Source organism: Sceloporus occidentalis, unplaced genomic scaffold, assembly GCF_023333645.1.
Source record: "Sceloporus occidentalis isolate IW3139 unplaced genomic scaffold, rSceOcc1.0.p SCAF_5, whole genome shotgun sequence".
Classification (NCBI taxonomy): Eukaryota; Metazoa; Chordata; class Lepidosauria; order Squamata; family Phrynosomatidae; genus Sceloporus; species Sceloporus occidentalis.
Genome location: NW_028316985.1, coordinates 128,037,939 through 128,056,466, shown reverse-complemented (window position 1 = coordinate 128,056,466; position 18,528 = coordinate 128,037,939). Strand labels below are relative to the sequence as shown.

At 37.9% G+C, this 18,528-nt stretch overlaps 1 long non-coding RNA gene across 1 annotated transcript in view; it reads left to right on the top strand.

Moving 5' to 3' along the window:
* The first annotated feature begins 2,427 nt into the window (after nucleotides 1-2,427).
* LOC149312814 (uncharacterized) overlaps nucleotides 2,428-18,528 on the top strand; it is a 235,483-nt gene continuing 219,382 nt past the window's right edge. Inside the window, exons 1-2 of the long non-coding RNA XR_016281438.1 lie at nucleotides 2,428-2,478; nucleotides 3,050-3,133. This is a non-coding gene — a long non-coding RNA (uncharacterized LOC149312814). The remainder of the gene's footprint in view (nucleotides 2,479-3,049; nucleotides 3,134-18,528) is intronic.

Sequence of the window (18,528 nt, the reverse complement as noted above, 5' to 3'; positions counted from 1 at the left end):
TGGTGAAAGATCTTCACTAGGAATTGCACTGGGAGAGTGTCTCCTTGTTAGTTCTGCTGAACGTCTCAGAAATTTTCAATACCATCAGTCACGTGATCTTTCTGGACTGCCATGCTGGGATGGGATGGGGGGAAGGGTTACTGTTTTATAGTGGGTCCATTCCTACTTGGAGGGGAAAATCTAGAAAGTAGTCCTGGGGAATGCATGTTGAGCATTGAACTATGGGGTGATTCTGTTTTTGTGCCTCTGCTTCTCAACATATGCATGAAATTGCTGGATGAGGGTGTCTGGCAGTTGGTGCCATCAGTATGCAGATGACACTCAACACTTACTTTCCCTTTCCACTTTAATCCATGGAAACTGTTTCAGACCTGAAACAGTGCTTGTCAGACTAGATGAGCATGAACAAATTAAAGCTGAACCAAACAAGACAGATGTGTTCCTGGTCAACTGCAAGGCAGATCAGGGATTAAGAATGGAACCTATCCTAGATGGAATTTCATTAGGATTCAAAGTTTGGGTGTATTTCTGGACTCAGTCTTGACACGGACACTCAGTTTTTGGTGGTGGCCAAGAGTCTGTTTGTATAATTAGATCTACTGCTCCAATTGTGTCAGTTTATTAACATCTGGCTTGACTACAGTGACAGATGTTTTAGTTACCTCCCATTTGGATTACTGTAATTCACTCTATGGGGATTTCCTTTGAAGCATATTTGGAAACTTTAGCTAGTCCAAAGAGCTGCAGCTGCAGAACAAGGACTGACTATATGGTGCATACAATTTCATCACTAGCTGCTAATCTGTTCCAAGCATAATTTGAAGTACTATCTGTAGATATGGGGTGGGCTATAAATATAATTTAGAATATATATCAGATATATCAATCAAACTGCTGCATCAATGATGTGTCAAACTGTGATGCGTCTGTTCAAATATCATCCTATCTAGGGGGTAGGTTTGGGTGGGTAGGTTGAAGGGGAGAGTGGATACCAAAAATAATTAATATATTATAAACTCTGTCTTGAAGGGTTTTACTCACTTTACTATTGGAGAAAATGCAAATATATGCACTTCAGGTGTAAATCTGATTTCTGATGTTGCGATAAATGATTTACAGAAATCTTCCATCTTGCTGCTGGGGAAAGTAATAAGAAAGTGATTTTGCAAAGGAGAAATTATCCAACAATTTCACAGAGACTAGGTTTGCCATTACCAACTACAGTGATAGTAGCAAACCTTCTGTCTTTTCTCCTAAGGCTTATGGCAGCAATTACAGCAGCTGCAACCATGTAGCAGCTTCTCCACTATTTTGCATTTCACCCCAGTATCCCAGGATATTATCACTATTCTGAGGTATTATGGGAGGAAAATGCCAACCAGAACCCAAGCCCCAAATAAGTAGTAGGGTGTAGTAAAAGGGGGGGGGGGAAGCATATACTATTGTTGTTATATTTTCCCTTTTACTGAGTGCATGTCTACACTGGCCAAATAAAATGGTTTTATTCATCTAGTTTTCACAGTGACCTGTCCAAATGATATACAGGATAATTGGGGTCAAACCTAGGCCTTTTTATTGTCTCAGGGCTTTAATCTGGAGAAAGAAAAGTGGGAATTTACCCCAGTTTTAAGTGGAAAATCTGGATATCTGTCAGTGTCTGTGGACTGTAATATATAGCAACATTGGTGTGAGGCAGGAGGAAGGAGTTCAGAAATTTGTATATTTGCATGCATGGGTGACAAAGAAAAAAAAGAGTTGTCATGGCCCTGTGATGTATTGGATGGGGAGAAAGAGTTTGAAAGAGAGAATTGTGTGGACTGTTCTCCTGAACTTGCTTCAGTGTATGTAGACAAGCTCATGATCACTGTGGATCAGGGTAACCCAAAGGTAATCTGGATTTTCTTGTCAGTGTAGATGTGCCCTACGAGAGCAAGAAAAAGAAGTAAAGGTCTCAGATGTTTTGGTCAATTCTACTCATTTCACCTCCAAATCTCTGAGTCTCCTTTAAGGCTAGGATTATACTTATTGTAAACACAATTTTTAGTCTACAAGTCAAAAGACTGTACAGTGAGATGAACCGAAAAGACAGTGAAGCATTCCAGATTTGCAATTAAAATGTAGAAAGAGTTGATTCTAGTCCCCCATTGCCTGTGTTCCTCATCCCCTATTTGTATATTAACCTGAATTTGTCCAAATTCCCCAGGTGGCATTTCTTAGCTCTTACTAAGGCACTCTTGGTATTAAGACATAATTTCCACTTGCTCTGCTTTTGTTGTTCTTCATGAAACGAAACGAAAATGGCGATATTATTGTTGTTACATTTCTTATTTATGGACATGAAAGCCTTCTTATTTGCTGTGGCTAATAATTCAGAGTTTATTGTATTTTGAATTAATGTATTCATGTTTTGTGACTTTTTAACAGGCAATAACTTCAGACAGGCTTTGTGAATATGTATTCTGCTACAAGAAAATAACAGTAAGTGTTTGTTTTTGCTATTACTTGTTTTAAAAGGATAATGTCTCATGTTTGTGGCCATAGTTATTTGAATACATTTTCAAAAGCTGCTATGGCTAGCTTGCTATGGTCTATCTTGCCATATCACTTTAAAATTATTTTTCTTCAGAACTTTAGTGGCTTAGTTTTTAAGGTCATTAACTGATAAGATGGGGTGGCATGTTGGTTTCATTATACCATATATATTTTTACTTTAAAATGCACTGAATAAATGCCTTGTAGTCTTTGTTCTTCCTCTCCCCAGGAAATAATTAATTTCTGTTTAAAAGTATGTAGGGAAATGCTCATAGAAATATAACGTTGACTATTTATCCTGCATTTAGATAGCAACTTTGGGATGAAATGGATTCAAAGTTTCGCAGTAAAATAAATATATTAATACAATTAGTTCTGTGGTTGCTAAAATAAGATACAGTATTGACTAAGCCAAAAAGAGAGACTACAATTATTTACAGTGAAACAGATGCTGCTAGAATATCATTGATAAGAGGTGCATCATTGATTTTAAGCAGAAGTGTTTATTGGTTTCAAGGGAAACTTCTACAAAGAAATCAATGGAGTAGTAATAACCTCACCAAAAGAAGGCTATCTGGAGGCTCAGGAAGAGCAGCAACAAGTAAGGAAAAATTACAGTATTTCCTTTCTTATTAACTGCATAATAATTCCAGCTTTCATGCATCACACTATAGACTTTTAATATGAAGTAGCCATTATATTTTCTGCCCTGTGATTTCTACCATACATGTGTAAAACATGTACAACAGTCTTGAATCATACTGTCATAGCATTTAGAAAAAAAGTTTTAATTTATTTGTTCCATCAAAGGCATTTTATATTCATTCAAACTCCAAAATGCTGGGAAATAGCAGCTGACACTAATACCCCGCTGGCAACCAGTACTATCAAAATAGAGTTGAAAGGGACCTTTAAGGTCCCACTGTAATTTTTTTGCACAGACAACAAAAAATCTTACTAAGTATGATCAGGAATATATGAGTTATATAAAAATATTTATAGTATAAAATATTACCCCCCAAAAAAACCCCTATTTTGAATAACATTTGGTACTAGGACCCATGATATACTTCTCCCTGATCTCATGCAACAAATTTTCACAAAATAAACAGTACCAATCCAGAACCTGGCTGGCAAATATAACCCTGCAAAATGTGGGGGTGAAGTAAAACTAGGCAAGTACTGTCAAGCTGATGCAGGCAACACATCAAACTTTTCAGTGCAATAAATAAGACATTTCTTATCCTTCCTACCTCAGAAATGGCACAGACTGTTCTCAAATGACCTTTCCTACATTACCAAGTTTCTGATACTTGACTATAAGTTGAGAAATATATGCCCCAAAATGGACTCCAAAATACATTTATATATGGGGCAATAAGTTAATACTGCTTATAAAGTTCCTAAAAGAAGTGCCCACCTTCCCCTGTAGCCAGGGATCTTTAAACAGCTCCCCAGTTTAGTCCCTGTTGTCTCTCTCTCTCTCTCTCTCTGTTATCTCTCTCTCTCTCTCTCTGTACATTTACAGTGCTATAAACATAAACAACAACAACAACAACAATAATAATCCCTCAGCCTTACCTCAAAGCCAGAGCTAACAAACAGCTGCTGAGGCAAGGGACACACAGGAGTTTATCGTACTGGCCCTGAAACGGGCCCAGTGTGTTCTAAACTGTTCTAAAGCGTTCTCAGAAATGGTGCCCTCTGGGACGGAACGAGGACGCAACTGGAATGCCCGGCGGCAAAGGCGGCGTTCCAGCATGTGATAAAATGGGATTCTTGGCCCCATCCTGTTCTGTGTGCGTCCACGCACACACACTTTTAGAACGCACTGGGCCCATTTCAGGGCCAGTACGATAAACTCCACAGAGAGAGAATATGCCCAGGCTTATACCCTGCTTTGTAAGCCTTGAGTCTGGAAACCCTGGGGTGAAAAGAGAGAGAGAGAGGGGGGGGGGGTTGTGTCCAGTTTTGCAAGCTATGAGCCTGAAAATTCTGGTGGTGAAGGGCAGAGAGAGAGAGTGCCCAGGCTTGTTTCCCCATTTTTCATGCCGAGACTGTGACCCTGGGAAATGTCCAGAGAGGGAGATGTAGGGAGGGAAGTGGTGCTTTGTTTCCCCCTTTAGTTCTTTTGTAACATGCCCCAGTGTTTGACCCTCAACCTATCCACACATTATTCCAAAATCCATGATTTTGGCCCCAAAAACTACCCTCGACTTACACATGAGTATATAAGGTAATCTGTCTAACTATTTTCTGAGTATAAGCTGTAAAAACAATTGCCTCCCTCCCCTTTCTGGTTATAATGGCATTTTACATGAAATAGTTTCTGTGCATTATTTCTCTCCCACAGAGGGAGGGAGGGAGGGAGGGAGACAGACACACCTACAGACCAACCTTAGGTTGTATGTAGTATTTACAGCCAAACACCATTTCCGGCATATATTCGGAAATCCTGAACACCTACTTTTAACATTGGGAGAAATTAGATTTGGAGTGCCAAAACATTAGGTAGAAACCAATTTCTCACGCAATTACTTTGGAGATATTTGTGACTTGATACCAAGCCAGTGACTATGCTAGGAAGGGAGCTGAGGCAGTTGTAATTCCAAAATCCATATTTCCAAAATCAGCAAAAGGCTTCTGCTGTGTTCTGAAGGGGAGGGATAAGCATGAGAATAACGAAAGTGCTAATACAGATCCATAACTGTTACATTACTTCTCCCTCCCCTTTTGACCTCTTGTGCATGAAAATACTTATTTTCTGGATGTTATTAGTAAGGATATCAGAGCTGAATGTAATAGCTATTTATATTTCTTCTCTGATTTTTTTTCTTGCCAACTGGAATAACATATTTTACAATGAGAAATTACTCTTTATTTTATTGTTGTAAATGTTTAAATGTCTGCAGTTTATTGGATTGTGAAATTCAAATTGGAGGTTTTTATTTTCTGCTCCTCTTTATTCTAATCCTGTCTCCAGTGCTTGGAATTAATTTATTTTTCTCCGTTTATGATGGCCTTGGCTTGACTAATGCTGTACAGTTTCCTGCTGTTTTTGTTTCAATTTTTGTGTGCCCATAATATGCCAGAATGAGTAGTAAAATGTTTGCCCAGTCCTAAATTACTCTAGTTTTAGTTCAGACAGATTTGGGAACTGAAAAATGGAATGTGGGTACTGAGGAAAAAAGTACTTCTCAACTCTTGTGTCAATCTACGTTACCTCTCTCTTTGTATGTATTTTTTTTCCACATTTTGATCTGGCATTCTACCTCCAGTGTATCATGTACTTTTGGCATTGTATCAAATAGGTTTGTTGGTTTTAAAAGCTAGCATTGTCATATGAAGAGTTCTCTTTATAAAACTTGACCAGCTGTATACTGTTGCAGAAACAGAAGCAGATTTTTCCTGAGGCCTTGAACAGTCACCAAAGTTTTGCTTCCTTTATCCAGTGGTGTACTTTGTATGTAATGCCAGTGGAATCAGGACCTTTCTGTCTCCTGTGGCAGCCCTCTCTGTGGTAGTGAAAACCTGTTCCACATAGAGCTTCCAGGTCAGGAGCATCTCAGGCCCTGAGGTTACATAGTAAAAACCTGAGACATAAGGATAGTCTATGGGGATGTCACAATTGATGTCATGAAGCATATTGATAAAGCATCAACACACGATTCAAATAAAAAACAAGCAAGAGTCACACAAAGCAGGCAAATGAGTTTTCTGTAGAGTCTATAGCAGCATCTGCAAAAAGGACTGAGTCAGCAAGGGCCAACAATACATGGGGGGGGGGGGTGTCCTTTATTGTCAGGACGTTGCTCTTGCCCTGAGATTCTTTTCCTTATCCTGAGACTGAGAGAAAAGGAAACAGGCTCTGATATCTAGGATTGCTCTAGATTTTTTTTTTCCAGGTCATCTGAACAGGTTTTCAAGGACCATGGGAGGAAGGGCTGTAGGCAGGGAGAATTGCCCATATCAAATGAAGCAGTAGGAACATCTACAGGACCACTGGTACATTTACTGACAATTTAGGATTGCTTTTATGGAGGCAACAGGGAAGTACACATAGATTACTCCTGAGTTTGGCTGAGTGTAATAAACCAAGTTCCTAATATGGGGCATAACTTTAGGGAAGCACAAAAAGACCAGCAATCTTATGTATATAGCAAAGTTTATAAGGAAAAAAAATGAAAGGTGTGGCTAAACTATCATAGTTTGTATGACTTGTGATTTTGCTTTTTGCTAACGTGTAGCCGAGTGGTTATAAGGCATTGGATGAAGGCACAAAAAGTAAAAAAGTTTGCTGAAAAAGGAGAGCAGGATGTACATGAACATAAATATAATTACCATGATTATGACTTCAACAACTAAGAAGGATTCTGTTTGAGTTTTCAGTCTGGTGAAAACAGAAGCTTATATTTCAGAACCTGAAAGCTTATATTACTAGAACCTGAAAGAACCATATTCAGAATTCTGCTTGCACACCCAGATTCTTAAGCTTGCTCTTTAGCTCTGCTCATTGCAGCCTTTGAAGGAACATCCCTAAAGGGCAAAGTGCTCTTCTCTGGGGTACTAACACATGAACTGCAATTGACAAAACGTAGCATTTTAAACACCTGAAGGCCTCAAAAATATGCTGGCATGCATTTGGCATTCATACTGAGCTCTTTGATTCCCACATGTTTTATATTTAAATAGCATGAACTATTCTGGTCCCAAGTGCATTCACAGAAAAAGATTCATATGTGATGTGGGAGTTTATTAGGTCTGAGAACATCAGTAATCTCAGATGCATGTCTCTGTGAGAAGTATCTCTGACAAGCCTGTGTTATTTTCTACATAAAAGATACCTGATCTGATTTTATTATATAAGATGTTTATTATATAACATATTACAGTGAGCCCTACCTTATGCAGGGAACCCTTCCGCCCACCTCCCATGTAAGAGAAATACTACATATGCTCGAGCCCCATAGAAAATAATGGGGCTTGTGCATGTGGCACAGGACCACAGGCGTGGGCACCATTGCTTTTCCAGTGCACAGCTTTCAGCATAAGCTGAACACCACGTATGGCATGCCCAACCCGCATATGAAATGGGCACACTGTACTTGATTTTAATGCAAAGTGCTTTATCTTCTATCTTTCACATTCGAAGGTTGTGCTGGAAAAGATGTCTGTTTTTTGCTACAATATAGTCTGCTATACAACAGTGTCTGGACAGCTGCACAGTGTCTGGACAGCTCTTCTTATTCCATTATCAGTACTTAGCACAATGGAATTCCCAAGCATAGGAGTTTGAAAATGGAATAAATCATTCTTAGTTAATTCCAGTATGTAATAAGTTGCTCTGCAACTCCAGAGCATATGCTTTTAACTTAAGGCTGAAATGGATGAGCAAAATAAAGTTTTTTCCAACCACTTTGAAGGTGGAGCATTTAGATGATGCATGGCTCCAAAGTGGGAAGAAACCAAACCGAAGCCATGCTCCAGGGCTAAAAACTGGAGCAAACACAATCAGGGATGGGCCAGATTAGTGCAAAAGATGCACTGCACATCTTTGCAGCTGCATATAAATGCTCTAGCAAAGCTAAGAAATGAAAGTATGCCAACTCCAATAGATTTAATTACAACATACACAAATATTCAACAGGGGCATGGGGTGAAGGGGGCATATGTCCATGATTGAACTTTGCCAATGTATCATTCACACACCAATGCTCTGATGTCCTATATGCGCAGAGCATCGCACATGCAACTATGTTGCCATTCAAAGGGGTGGCCATCCAATGGGATGGCATCTGGTGAATGTGGGAGGTACTTGGAGGGTCGCCGGTGGTGTGTTTGTACAAGTGTGCATGTATGGTGGGGAGACAAGAAAAAAATCCCGAGCAGCATGGCTTGACACCACACTGCGTGGTTGGGCCACATTTAGCCTGCCTTGTGAGTGAGCCATGCAAGGCAGCAGGGTCTTGACACACTTTGGGAAAAAGCAGGATCGAACTGCTTTTTCCTGCCCATCTGTTCTAGGCCTTAGTTGCCACATTTTTTGTAATAATCTCTCACTACACTTATTGACTCAAACAGCTTAACATGTGAAAGAAAATGTTTTCAAAATATTATTTAAATGTAAAATTGAATGTGAATTTCCATGCAGTTTTTTTTAAGGATTCATACCTTAATGTGGAAGTTTCACAGGGCAAATAATATGGAAGTTGTCAACAAAATCTCACCAGAAATTCACTAATGAGTACTTCTGTGAAATAAAATTGAAAGTAGTTTTCCCATGTCAAGGGGCCAAAATACACTGCCAAAATAATTCAGTTTGACACCACTTTAACTGCCCCCAGCTCAATGCTAAGGACTTCTGGGAACTGTAGTTTTGTGAGATGTTTAGCCTTCTCTGTCAGAGATCTCTGGTGCTACAAAAGTTCCCAGAATTTGCTAGCACTTACCTAGGGCAGTTAAAGTGCTGTCAAATTGGATTATTTCTGCAGTGTGTTTTGGTTCAAAATGAATGAGAGTTGTCAAAAAAAAGTGGAATATGCTTTTTATGCAGCAGAACTATACTGTGCATTTGTCCTTCATGTGTCTAATAGTGCTGTTTCTTTTTCCTGTGCTTTTTCCAGATCATGAAATAATGCATTATTTATATACAGTTCTCTTGTTAGCTGGTTACTTTTCCCTTGTAACAGCTATAGCTACAATTCAGCACTGTTCAGCGTAACAGGAATTAAGGCTTTGAGCCGTTTGAGCATTGGAATGGGTTGGGAGGCATCGGTGACTGTCTCATGCCAAAGTTGGCCACAAAGGCAAGAGAAAGAGTTAGAGAAAAAGAGCAGTTAAAAATGAGAAAGAGACACACTGTCAACATGAGCAGCTGGAGATACTCACATTAGTTTGAAATTTTTTAAACACATACTTTTTAAAAATTCTTCACAGAATGCACATTGTTTAGAAATCTGCCTATTTCTATAGAGTTACAACTTTCTTGATGTGTTGTACCACAAATTCCATCCCATATCCATTTGGATTGGGTAGAGTGTACTCCATGACAATCTGAGAAGAAAATCCAAGTAATTAAAGTGACTTAAAAAAAAACCTCTCATATTTAACTAGATCAAGCACTCTTGTTTATTGTTTCATATGTCCCCTGCCTCTTGAGTTCCCTTCTTGTACATCAAAACATCTTTACTATCTTGACGTGATGTCTGTCTAACCCCTTGCTATATTCCTGTAGTTACACTTTAGATCTTCCTTGGATGTAACATAAGATGGACAGAATACAAGTTCTTCCATTTAATGTATGCAATACAGATGTGCACATTCTCCCCAAGAATGTCTGTATCTGGAGTGCACATATTTGTATCTGGAAGGCACATATTTCTTGACAGGGGAGATGGAAGCAACAAAGAAGAATGAGTTTGGCTCCCTCTATCACACCTTGTTTTAACAAGTGAGATATCAGTTACTGTCAAGTGGAAATTGTTTGTTTTCTCAGTCAGTCTGGCATGCTGTCCTCTTCTCAGACTCCTTTTGCATCTGATTGCCTCTCTTCACTACTAGTCAGTTATACACAAACCCAGAGTTTGTACGAACGGTAGACATTGCTTTGTAAAAATAACTGGCCTGTGTTTTCACCCATTTTTTTTCTCTCACACAGTAATCCCATTTTATTTCTCTCTCCTTACAGTTAGGACAAAGTGCATAGTCAAGAGTATTATATGGGACAAAATGCATTGTGAATTCAAAACCATACTATAAAACATCACAAATACTTCCCATGTTACCCTACCATACCTGTCCACAAATCTTTAATACTGCAATTCCTAACAATAGTCATGAGGTAGTAAGATACTCCCCCCCCCCCCAAATGTGAAAAACATCTTATTTTTTATAAATATGAAACAAAGATCAATCAGTCCTGGAGTAGATATAGTAAACATGTAAATATAATTTTCTGTAATGACCAGAAACTAGTAGTTAGATGTTAACTAGAGATGATAGTTACATGATGTGGTGTTAATTAGAGATAACAGTTATGTGACACTTGAGCACTTAGAAACAACCAATGCCAATACAGAACATAATATAGAGAGAACTGTGTGTAAGGCAGTGGTTCTCAAATGGTGGGGTGGGATCCCTGGGAAGGAATGAGAATTGCTTAAGGAGGGTGCAAAACTTGGAGGCGATGATGATGATGATGATGATGATGATGATGATGATGATGATCCTTTTCCTCTTCCTCCTCCCAAATGGTTTAATGTGAAAAATTTACAAGCTATGAGTTAAATATTGAATTTACTTAAATAAAACTGTTCTAATTTAAACAATGTTAATTTCTGAAGATGCCAGCCACAGATGCTGGTGAAACGCCAGGAAGAAAATCTTCTAGAACATGGTCACATAGCCTGAAAAACCCACAAAAAACCAATGTTAATTTCCTTATAAAATGTTAAAATATGAATATACATGAATGTGCAAATGAAAATAGGCACACTAAATAAAATATTTATTCATGCACTACAATGAGGGGTGTTTGTGATATCCACATACAGTGGGTCCTTGTTATCTGCTGAGGTTTGGTTCCAGGACCCCTCGTGAATAACAAAATCCGTGGATGCTCAAGTTCCATTAAATATAATGGCAAAGCAAAATGGTGTCCCATATATAAAATGGAAAATCAAGGTTTGCAATTTGGAATTTATATTTTTTTGGGAATGTATTCAAGCCGCATATGCTCAAATCCATAAATAAAAAATTTGTGCATAAGGAGAGCCAACTATATAAATGTAAAGGGGGGTTCCAAGGGTAAAAAGCTTGAGTGCCACTGATGTATGGTATAAAAGAATTCAGTATATTACTAGGTCTCTGTGACAGTCCCCTCTGGCCATGGGAGGGGGGCATGTAAAGTTTCCCCAAGTGTCTTTTGAGAGCAGGCATTCCCTTGCACCATTGATTTTTCATATGCTCTTTGTTTACCTCAAATATCTTTTGAGAGGCTAGGTTGGGTTTTTTGGTGAAACTGCACTTGCAAAGAGTTAAGGCTACCTCTGCTTGACTGAACAGGAGAATTGTCTCTTTGTATTCTGTTCATTCCAAGGGATGTAGACAGAAATCCATCTAACCAAGGAATGGAGGTCCACATCAGAGAAGCACACCCAAATAGATGCAATGGGTTAAGTTCAGACAATGAAAAATGTAATATGAGCAAGGTTATTGCTTACATGTGCATAGTCATACAAATCTCACTACAATTTTGTTGAAAGACCCTCAGTTAAGTTACCCAACTATTATATTTATGTCCAAAGCATCTTTAAGAAAACTGTGAGTCATCACAAAGTGCTGCAGAGTTTGATAATGTTGCCAAGAAAAAATCAACTTGACCTCTTTCAAGGCTTCCTTGGGAAAGTTGTGATCTGTATGTGATTTGGTATTGGCCCAGTAAAATGACACAAATAAAATAGTCTGCTTTATTTTATACATACACACAGATATATTTGTACCACATAAACGATGATGAAAAGTGACAGCATGACCTCAAAGATGTATGGATGAGCACCCAAAATGGAAACTGCATATGGCTAGCAAATATTGAGCCACTTCCCTTATCTATTATATAACATTTTTCTGAGGATGAATGCATTCTTTCTATATTGCAGTGCTGTGTACATTCAGGAAAATGTAGAGGCCCGTTTTTCTTCTTCTAGGGCCTTGAAAATGCTTTGAATATTTTCAAAGATGGTAAGATGAAATTGTAATGGTAGAACATCTCTTCCTTCTAAAGGGAGATGTAATGTCAAAAATAGAAAATTTAAAATTGTAACTCATCAAGCAGTAAGAGTTCAGTACTTTGATCTTGTGACAAAAAAGAAAGATGTGCACAGTATAAATTTATTTTAAAGTACTATATACTATACTATATACTTTAATATTCATATTCATGTTTCAACTACATACAAATAAATATATCAGTACAAATGATTATCGTCACAGATAACTATGGCATAGTTGAAGAATCAATTAAAGTTAAAACAGTTTTATTTATAGGGAGATGTGAAGATAATTAGATTGTCACATAAGAAATAAAACCTCTCTACAGCCATCATGATTTCTGTCCCAACAAACAATGCAATTATCTTATTTACTTATAGATCTTTGATTTCTTATTTGTGACCCAGCTGGTTGGAATGTGCTTTGATAAATAAGTAATCTTGCAATGAAAAGAAGCATTATTTAAAACTAATGTTGAGCTGAAACAGGAGGTACTTCAAGGAAATCCTTTAGCCTTCTATGAAAGGCATCTTCCTTTGCAGTAAATTTAGCATTGTTAGGTTTTTTTTTTAGAAAAATGTTTTTAAAAAGGAATGGGTATCAAGGAAAGAGGAAACTCCATTTGTGATGCAGCTATATAGCAGTCCTTTGCCCCCATCCAGACATATTTAACTGATTGTTGTGGCAGAATACAGAATATGAAGGACATTTAGGGGTCACCTGAATGTATGTCACATTGTGGAAGTGCACATTATAAAATGCAGTGCAGACTTTATTTATTGTTTATTAATTTTAAATCCTGAAATGGCATTAAAGACAACCAATACAATCAAATGCAAGGTCAAAAGTAATGTACCTAATTAATCAACTAATAAAAATATTAAAATCAATTAATTAAAATTTATTTATTTATTTTATATCCTGTTTTTCTCTCAGTGCAGGGCTTACCCACCCTATTCAAGAAGTGATTATATTTGTGCCCATGGTGGGATCTGCACTGCAAAATTAACGCAGCTTCAAATCACTTTAACTGTCATGCCTCCATTCCAAAAAATCCAGGGATCTGTAGTTTGTTGTGGTATCAGAGTGCTCTCTGACAGAGAAAACCAAATATCTTCCCAAACTACAAATCCTAGAATCCCATAGCACTGAGCCATGACAGTTAAAGTGGTGTCAAACTGCATTATTTCTGTGGTGTACATTCAGCCTTCATCTTCCATTCACTCATTGTCTGAGCAGGACAATAGCACCCACATGATAGAGGGCATATCATTGGCATCCAGGTAGTCATCTACATGCCTCCCAAATGTGCATGGTAAATGTGCTGGCAGCACATACCACCTGTGAAAAGAGGAGATGAAGGCAGCTGAAAGCTGATGTCTCCCTGCAGAACACTGCAGAGCAGCAGCAATTGGGTCTTTCCAACAGGAAAAGGTGGAGTGGCAAATTTTCTGATTCTATCAACTCAGCCTCTGAGACAATTGTCTGACTAATGGGTTGAGGAAACACCATTTCAAGGAACATATTTGAGATCGTTTGAGGTAGAATGAGATATGTTCAGGTTGTTCCACATGGAGTGTTGGAAGGCATTGTTCCCACCACAGTTGTGATCTCAGAGGTTCTGCATGTACAGTTTGCATTGACAAAAAGGATCCATCTATTTCCATTGATCACTTTTTGGCAACTCAGATTGCAGACATAGGACCAGATATATGCATCAAATCACATCTGCCTTGCTTAATTCAAGGTAGGCAGGGGGAGACCTTCTAGTTATATTGTTAAAATAATATGTGGTTTGACTCTAGTGCTAGTATCCTTTGCTTGTTGTTTTTTAAAAGGTGTTCCATCTAAATCAACATCTGTGACAAGCTTAGATTTTGTATCTTCCTGTTTAACTGTGGTATTTGCTAGCAACACATGTTATAGTAGTCCTGCCACCAAACCAGCAGGTTGCAGGAAATATTATAGCATTGTCTCATCACCTGCTGACAGATTCCTATGCATTTACCCTATTCTTTCCTTTACTATCACATTCTGAGTCTTCTATGTCAATGTTTTGTAACATGGGATTCATTATATCTCTTGTGTCTTCCTTTACTATTTGAGGGGGACATCCTCCTGGTGGCAGGAATCTATGAAATTCTTCTGACAAAGCAGACCTTGTTATTTGCTACATTTAACTGAGCAGCAGGGAACACAAACCCCTGGATTGTATTCTTCTGGATAGAGGTGACAAGACCTTGGAAAGATACAAAGTAGTGGAGATTTAAATCTCACGAGCAAAAGACAATATTGAACTCACATCTCTTGGGTTTGTAAAATATCTATTGAGCCTACTGAATCAAGGGAAATGTAATTATTCAACTAATTTCTGTCACTGGAGCAAAATCTTGCAGTGAAAACAAATGACAATAACAAATGAAAATCAATACTAAATTAAGCAATACTTCCCAGACTTATAGCCATGTTAGTCTAATACAGCAAAACCAACAATGAGTTTTGTCACTACAAACTATTACATCATTTAAATAGTTTGTTTTAAACAAATGGCACAAGATTGCTTGTTCGATATACAAAAAAGACCTACTCAAAATGTTAAGACACAAGTAGCCCATGTGATACAGCATTTTGATTCTAGATTTTCTCTGGCAACACTTCTACTAAGCACTGAGTAGGGAATTAGGTCCATTGATCTCAGTGGGATGCACTTCTATGCAATCATGCTTCACATCACATGCCTGGAGTTAAGAGCTTCAAGTTGCAATTCAAGGTCCCATCTGACTTAATTCTGAATCCTTATACAGCCACTGAAATTGGTTTTAAAAAATTGAATACTTTTATGGTAGGCGTGTGACTAACTTTTTAACTTTCATTCCATGGAATATAGTTATTAAATTTAAATCATGCTTCCATACAGAATAACATTGCATCAAGTACAAGATAAGTAGGTGAGTGTGGTGAAGAATTTTAGAAACCAACATTTCGGGAAACTAGCAGGGGCTAAACTAACTTTTTTTCATAGAGAATATTGCCCTTGAATATTTAAATACTGAGAATTCTTCTAACAAAGGAGCATAAATACAGCTGCCATGTAAATTAGAATTTGGATTTCTTTCAAGATTATGCGCTGGAATCTTGTTAGTTAATAAATAAGCATGGATTCCTTAATGTTCCATACATGTTAAGGGAAAAAAATAACTTTGAATGATTCATCTTGTTAAATGTAAGATGCAATAATGAGCTCTTTATGTTAAGCCATGTCTTTATGCAGGTGTTAAAAAGAATCAGCAGAGAAAGGGAAGCGATATCAGTTAAGTAAAGAGAAGGTATTAACTTATACACCAAAGAATAAGCCATTGATGATCTCTTAATCCTTATTTAATTATATGTCTGAGAAAATATTTATGGGAATGGTTGGATGTTTTAAATTAATAAAAGATAATAGGGGAAAAGAAATGGTTGGATGTGATACCTGGTTTTAATTAAAAGAATAGATTTGGGGATGTGTGGTAGATCCATATATTAATAAAGCAAGTACTTACTTGAAGTTGAATTGTTACCATTCCATAAAGTACATTAATAGTGATACTGTACAATAAAAATTAACCTATAGAATGAGATTCTTCTTAAATACTCTAAGTTTTTGTTAAGATATGTTCCTATGTTACATAATACAGATAAAATGTCACCATCAGTGGGATGGGGCTGTCGGAAGAACGCCACATATACGTAGATGGATTTCTTTCCCCAATACTGGGAGTATTTATGGGACTATGTCTCACCATCTCTCTGGGCAGAACTTCACAGAAATACATTTTGAACAGTACTAATGGGATTCCCACCCACCCACCCCCCAAAAAAATCAAACTGCATTCTTTGTGTTACACATTAGTTTCTGCTGCCAATTTAATATTTGTCAATGTAGTCTATGCCAAAAAGTAAATTGCTAGCAATTCATCTAACTTCCAGCTGTTTGTCTTTCACTGAAATAATAATGAACAATTTCTCCTCCTCTTTCAGCTCATTATAGAAAACATATTTAGCAACTGCACTCGGCAACAGTGGCATAATGCAGACTTTATTTTCTTTCTTTTGGAATTATTTGCTTGCACCACATAATGCTAAGCATTCAATTAATGAGTCAGGTATTAAGACTTCACATATTTTCCCTGTGTTTTTTCAGCATGATTTTAAGCATGTGTGTTCAGATTAGGGATGGTGGGAAATGCCCCCTCACTCAATTTAACTTCCCATTCACAGACAGCACATTGGAATAGGACATTTTTCTAAATGGTCTCATTGGGGTTACAATATCTGCAGTGATTCAAAAAGAACCATTGCACATTAAACTTAGATGCAGTGATGTGAATGCAACAGCATCCTCTTCTTTTTCCAGTAACCAGTATAGTGGATGACTGGTATGCATTGTTTATGGCCCCCAGAAAGATACTTGATGTGGAACAACTTTCTGGATTTGGGAAATGATTATTAACATCCAGCTCAGCAAAATTGCTCCTACATTTTCTAGTTATTTGGCAGTTTCCCATTAGAAGTGGCTAGCAGCTCCAATGTCAGTGTGAGAGTGAATCCATTCCTGGTTTGATTCCTATCTAAATCCGATAGAAGGTTCACTCCTCCACTGACCCCGAAACATTCAGCTCCCTCTTCCATATCAGTGGGGAGCAGTGGCAGCATGGTAAATGTGATGCCAGTAACTCCACTCTCAGTTTTAGATTTAATTCCAAGCACAAAACATATAAAGTGGACCCTTGCTTTATGTGGGGGATCCGTTCCAGACCCCCCCCCCCCCCGTGTAAGGCGAATTCCTTCCTATGTGTGTGCGGTGGTGCAGTGGCACGCATGCACCCCATTCATCTGAATGGGATGCAACGTCCCTTGCGCCCCATGCACTCCCCGCAGCTTGAGCACCACGTATAGTGCGCTCGCATATAACGCAGGCACACTGTACATCACTTTGGATAGCTCCTTTAAAATTTGGATTAAAATCTACAGTGGATTCACCTCCCCACAGACCTCAGGGTCAATACACAACTCATTGCCATGAAGAAGTAAGTGGAAGGAGATGGGCAGTTTCCAGTTACACTATTATTACATTATCATTCTATTCACAGAAAAGGAAAGGGGGAATAAAAAACTGCTGCGTATCACCCTATTGTTAATGTAAATACATATTCTCTCCCCACCACTACTACACACACAAACACAATTGCATAACAGTGCAGATGTTTCCTCCTTGATACCTCCACACTGTAGAAATAATTCACTTTGACACCACTTTAACTGTTATGGTCCAATGCTATGAAATTCTGATTACTGTAATTTTGAGAGTCAATTAGCCTTCTTTGTCAGAGAGCTCTGATGCCACAACTACAATTCCCAGAATTCCATAGCATTGAGTCATGGCAGTTAAAGTGGTATCAAACTGGATTATTTCTGCAGCTCTTGATTTCAATCCCTCCACTTGGGGTATAGATTTTTTGACTCTCCAACTATGAACCATGTTTGCTGGGGGGGTTTAATCCATAAAACTAACATTTTTGAGCTGTGACCCTAGTAAAACAATTATTTCTGCTAAATTCAGTGGAATTTGTTTCTCAAGGAGTGACAGATAGCAGCCCAGATGTCTTTGTTACATTTCATGTCACTGAAAGGAAAGTGTGACATTATTATTCATTGCTGAAAGTAGATGTGGAATTGTGGCCACAGGAGATGGAGTGCCAGGTTACATTGCTAGTTTCCAAATATTCCTAAGGTGCAACTCTACAGCATTTTTTCTCTACAACATTTTCAGAAATTAGTCTACAATTATACAAAAAAAGGGAGTCTACAAGACAGAAACAACATCCCATTAAATAGGAGTCAACCAACTATGCATTCAACTGCATTTAAGGGGGAGGAGACTGTGTACACTGAGGCATGGGAAAAATAATTTGCCCTAAACTTGCATAAAAGACATCACTAAGAAAATTACAGGATTTGAACCTTGAAGCACAAACATTATGGGTATATTTACAAACATGTTCACCCAAAGTTGGTCCTGCTGTGCAGCCATAATATATAAGCACTAGTAGTATAATTATCATATGGACTCATACCAAAATGCTTTTAAAACAACAAGTCACAATAATAGTTATTCTAAATGAAATCCTAATGTACTGTAGTTACGAAGTTTACATCAATCTCTTGCTGAGCAGCAGACAAGTAACA